This window comes from Rhipicephalus sanguineus, chromosome 3 (assembly GCF_013339695.2).
Source record: "Rhipicephalus sanguineus isolate Rsan-2018 chromosome 3, BIME_Rsan_1.4, whole genome shotgun sequence".
NCBI lineage: Eukaryota > Metazoa > Arthropoda > Arachnida > Ixodida > Ixodidae > Rhipicephalus > Rhipicephalus sanguineus.
Genome location: NC_051178.1, coordinates 70,602,849 through 70,608,848, shown reverse-complemented (window position 1 = coordinate 70,608,848; position 6,000 = coordinate 70,602,849).

The following is a 6,000-nucleotide window of genomic DNA, read 5'->3' as shown; positions in this document are numbered from 1 at the left end:
CGAAATTTCCGGAGCGCTCCACTACGGCGTCTTTCATAATCATGTCGTAGTTTTGGGACGTTAAACCCCTCATATTAATATATCGCGCGTTGGGCACTATCTCCGTTCCATGACCACCGTATTGCGATCTCGGAGCAAAATAAAGTTCGCGGAAATCTCGGGACATCCTGCATATCACTGCCGTCAAGAAACCCTCGCACAAACATTCCTTACATCCTGCATTGAAAAGTTGTATGAGCGGATAACTCAGACTTCCTTACAGAGCCACACAGCACAATACGAGATATTCGCAGGAACCATGTTAAATATCACGCAGGGATTCTATACCTTGGGCGCCTTTCTTCTCGTGAGGGCGAAGTCCTGTTGAAGACACGAAAATGAAAAGAACGGTTCATTCTTGCTTTGTATCTCAAATGGGCGTTCGAAATGTTACCCGCGGATTCCTCTTTTAAGGCCTTTAGCAAAACTGGGTGTGGTTTTTAAAACTACCGTAGCATGACATTACTTTCTTGCTGAGAGCTGTCACAATATGCATAGGACAAACGAAATCAGAGTAATTAAGCCTCCCATCTCAGAGACTTTCAAAATAGTCCGATCATATAACCCCTTACGTTTTAGCATTGCTATGAACTCGCAAGCGCCCTTACCATACTTGCAGAGTTAGGCTGTCAGTTATACGCGCTGACGACATAGTTTACTGGGCTATGCCGTGAGCTTTTAATGGACTTATAACGCTGATAACTGGATTGTAATGGCTTGCGTACAAAAGGAACAGAGCCTGCTGACGGCAAGAGACGAATCAGTTAATCTTGCAGATGAAACCGGTATTAACGGGGCAGCTACGGAATGAAAAGTTCTTGCAGTACACGGGAAAAAGTACCAGAGCAATACAGAAATAATATTTCGGTTGAAGGCTACGCAAATTAAGAAGGGACACGTGTCGACACTAGGTTTGCAAGTTCAGAACAGCGACAGAGCATATCACGCAGTAGAAAAACGCCAAACCACGACTAAACTGATAGCACGTACGACAAAGGGAATCTCACACCACAAAAGAGGTACGCGGCAGAAAGACATAAAGTATGGGACAAGCTTTCGCAGTCGGCAGTCATCTACGGCTCAACGTACCAGTCCCTAAACAGAACTCAAGAACAACGAATAGATGGGCTTGTGAGATGTGTAGTGAAGACGGCACCCACTTAGGGCACCGAAGACAAATCAATAGCCATAGATGCACAGTAAAACTTTCGCAGATCGGCAAGCTGCCGCACACATTAGCCAGAGAGAAGGCACAGCGGCTCATCAGAGAGCAGCACTATCGTAAGTTGACTAGCTCTCCCACCCCAACCCCAATGCGTCACAAGAGATCTCGTAGACATGCCGAAGATTTCTGAGAATTAACTGAGAATCCCGCCCATATTTAGGAATACGAATAAGAAATTCAGCAATGAAGAAAGAAAAGCGAGGGCAAGGGCTTCGCGCAAGCAACAGCTCCAGACAAAAAATAAATATGGTTTTCAGAGGAAGCAATTTAAGAGGAGAAGTTCCTAGAAGAAGGGCTTAACTCGCAGTGCTCCTCTGACAGCCATAAGTCAGCGAAACGTCCAACACCCCCGCCCCCGCTTTTTTTTTCACGGCAAACCTCTTTTTGTTTACTCACCCAGTACGTCACGGCGGCCTCTCCCACACAGCTGCCTTCGCAGTTGCGCTCTCCTCCTGTTCTGTTTAGTTCCTGCATTGAAGAAGGCAATTTCACATGTCGAAACGTTGGCTCGAGCACGCGCCCCCTATTTACGGATTTTTTCAAACACTAGTTAAAGGGGTCATGAACCACTTTTCGAAGTAATGATCTAATGCCCTCAGTATCGGAGTGTACTGCCTCCCGAATCGATTGCCGCAAAAATTTCTCGAATCCGTCAAGAATCAGCGGAGTTACGGGGGTTTGGCGCACGCTCCCAGCGCTTTCTCTCTTTTCTCGTGCCGGCGAGCGCACTGGAAGCTAGACAGGGAGGGATGGCATAGGGGAAAGAAGTTACGGCAGCGCGCGTTATGAAACGCGATCGCTCTCCCGCTGTGATTCGCTTGCGCGAGTGCGGCTACCGTGTACTGAGGAGTGCGGCGCCGGCAAGTGGCGGCACCCGCGGCAAGAAGCGCATCTGATCCGAACGCCGCTCTCGATTTACGTCGGCTATCGGCCAATAAGCATGCTATGTCTCTTGCGACGTACAGCGGACAGACGCCCCGCCCACCGACGAGAGTGAGAACCGGCCTCTGTTTGAAAAGAGGGTGCCTGGGGAAACGGCAACTTCGCGCTCCGCTTGTGGCCATTACGTGGCGCGCACGACTGTAATATTTGGCAGAGCAGTTCATAGCCGTGTCAGCTTTCCGCAGGATGTGTTTTTTCAATCAGCCCAAGGGGTGCTTCATGACCCCTTTAAGACATCAGCAATTTTCCTGTAAGGCGGAGAATATGGTAATTTCGCTAGCGATTAGGAGTATGGATCGACCGCACCTCATGGACAAACCTCTCCGATTCTCAGCCGGCATCTCGACTTCGTATGATCGAAAATCTTCGGAAGAGTGTATGCGAAATTCTCGGAGTGTCCCCGAGAAGAAATGTCACGGGATCGAATGCACCGGACAGAAGGGGAGCAGAAGAAAAGAGGAGGGTCAGCGACCTTGGTCGAGATTTTGTCAATTGAACAGATCCATCGACCGACTCAGACTCGAACTCTTAACGCTCTCCGGGCGATATCTGACAGCTTTCTTGACCACAAAATTTTATGCCTCCCGTCATAAAGCATTATTAGTGGAAGAAGCAGCAGACACACCTAAAAAATTTCACCTGATCCCACACATTGTGGGAACCGATTTTATACGACGTAATCATTGAGTAGGTGTCTATCCTACAATGTATTTTTTTCTTTTTTTTTTTGCTTTTAGGCAGGCGTTCCGAGGTGGATCAACGTCGCTGTGTAGTAGATGTGGGCGTTTCGAGGGCTTACCAGGCACATGGACTACACTGGCACCTGAAAAGCAGCTTTGTAAACGTCGACACTCACGTTAGAGCACAGACGTCAGTTTTGTCGAAACGAAGTACACGCCACGGTGCGATGATATTATTATCATAGGTCGCGGTCATTGGCCTACTCATCCGGGGTCGAGCAAGGCTGACTACATCTTGCTCAGTCATAGGAGTGAACATGTAATGTTTGTTTCACTTTTATCAAAGCCGATAGCCAGCATTGCAACCTCTACTTGCCTTATTTACAAGCAGAAATGATATTTCAGGCATCGCGTCGGGCAGCGTTGTCGACCGAAACGATGCATTTGTAGGGTTGTTTTCCGGAGCAGTATCAAGCACTGGCATAGTTTCATGGTAGAATACTTTACTTACAGGCGGAATGCATGGATTAATTCCGGCTCGAAGTATGGTTTTTGTTCATTGCATCCATCGGGATTTCTCATTGACCGACAATGCCGCCAAGGCCGGTGACGCATTTTGTGAGGGACGGGCTTTTTAACGCCACCCCGTTAAGATTTCCAATGTCTATTCACGCCATTTCTGGACGGATATAGACTGTGGATCACGTGTGGCGCATACACGCATTCCACAGGCCGCGTTAGGGGGGTATGCGCCACACGCGACTAAGCAAAAGGGTTTCATGTGGTGCGCGACATGCATGTCCCGTTATTCATATCATGACATGTGAATTCTGTTCGTCGTAGATTCAGGTCTTCCTATGGTAACTTTTGTACATAAAGGAAACAACCACGAGAGGAGGGACCGGGTGTAGCCGGCTCGACAGACAGACAGACAGACAGACAGACAGACAGACAGACAGACAGACAGACAGACAGACAGACAGACAGACAGATAGATAGATAGATAGATAGATAGATAGATAGATAGATAGATAGATAGATAGATAGATAGATAGATAGATAGATAGATAGATAGATAGATAGATAGATAGATAGATAGATAGATAGATAGATAGATAGAAGCAGCCTAAGTGATTTTGCTTCACAATGAAATGCATCGCATTTAATAGACAGATAATAGCGTTCGCAAGGTTAACGTGCACTTGGATCACTGGCCCTTGGCACGGGGACGCTGGGCTCGCTCTAGTACACACGCTCTGGAATTCCAGGCAATAATTTCAAGATGGTGGCCCAGGTTAAAAAATTGCCGCCAGCTCCACGCCGTTAAAACCGCCCCTTTATTTAGGGATCACATTTTTCTCTTGTGTCTCGGGAAAATTTTTTCACGTAAGTGTTTTATATACCCCATAGCTGGCTAGTGATGAACATCTTTCCTCGTAAGCTCGTGTTGGCACTGGTGAAATGGCCGGCAGCGTCGTCGCAGTCGTTTCGTCGATGGCGGTCGGAGTTTCGGAGGCTCAAAACATCACAATGTAGGAGCGAGAATGAGCTCCACAGACGCTCGCGTGATCTGCTACGAGCGAATGGCCCACGTGGCCACTCCCCTCTCAGATTCATATGCATCCCGTAAATTCACGTCGTGTAAGCCTGGCTGCCTAGCCCAGTGGTTATGACACTTGTCTTCTCGGGTTGAAATTCCGCCTTGCCAAAGAAATTTATTTTGTTTATTTATTCCTTTATTGCCTCCTCCCTTCAGTCATATCTCCTATTCGCGGTCGATCACGTGAGTTTTAGTCAACGTCATGGATGACGAACGACGACAACCTGCAGAAGGTCCGCAAAGTCGGCTACACTGTAATATTTCACAGCGCAGCAGTGGTGGACAAAATGGAAAAGCGCGAGAAACGCAGACAGAACGGGAGAAACAGGACCAGCGCTGACTCCCAAAAACATTTATTAACAAAAGAAACGTAGCATATATGTTACGTTTCTTGAGTTCTAAATTTAGTAGAGTGTTAGCGCTCGTCATGTTTTCTACGCTCCTCCCGCTGTGCAAGTTTAACAAATATCATTCAAGTATAACAACTCTCCCAACTTCCATCTCACTGTAGTGGTAGATATATAACTGCCTAGAATGGATTGGGACGTTAAACCCCAGATATTATTATTATGCCTAGAATGGAGCTAGGGACCGAGGTGGCTATCCTTGAAACATTTCGGCGCGCGACCAAGCCCATCAGGGGCGCTGGACCACCTAACCCTCCTTTCGTCGTCTATGTAACCCTTTATACTATTTCAGTTTTCCTAATGAAGTTATTATTTAATAATGGCTGCAAAACACAATCAACATACGAGATCGCAGCGGTTTTTATTCTTATTGAGCCCTATAACGCCATCATTTGCCACCTCGCTTTAAACAAAAACCACACGAACTAATCGCGTCGCATGCCTGAATACAGAGAGAAAAGATGTGTGTAATATTTCTTACTGCTAGCCGTCGTTAGGCTGCTTTAAGTTCCGTGAACACCTGTGCTGTCCGTTTTCCGCGACAAACATCACCATTCGAATTTTCTTGCAGCAGGAGCTGCCGTATCGACCACGCGGTCCAACCGCTGGTCCTCGTCCCATGCCTCCACTGTGGCGGCCTCAGCTACCGGTGCGCCACCAGCCGTCGCTGTGGGCCCCAACGATGAGGGCGCCGCTGGAGAAACCCATCGTGTTACCGAACAGCGCCAGCGAGGTCGTGGTGCTCGGCTACATGCGGCCGCCGGCCCAGCAGCAACGCGCAGGCGCAGTACAGGTGGAGGAAGGTGGCGGAGACCTTATATGCGCCGCCTGCACGGTCGTCGCGCTCGGCTTTGTGTTGGTCTGGTTATACCTGGCCATCAGCGCCAACTACCGGAAAGGGCGAAGCCCTGAACCTGTGGAGTACTCCTCGACGCTCGAGGCTGAGGAGCGGGAAGCCGAGATTATGCTACGTGCCCTCGAGGCCACTGCACGAACCGAATCCGCGGCTTCGCAGTCGGTCTCGAACACTTCGGAGCAGCAAGGCTTCGCCATCCTGACGGCTGCTGTTTAGGCTTGTTGCGATGCCACTATACCGGAACTCAATCT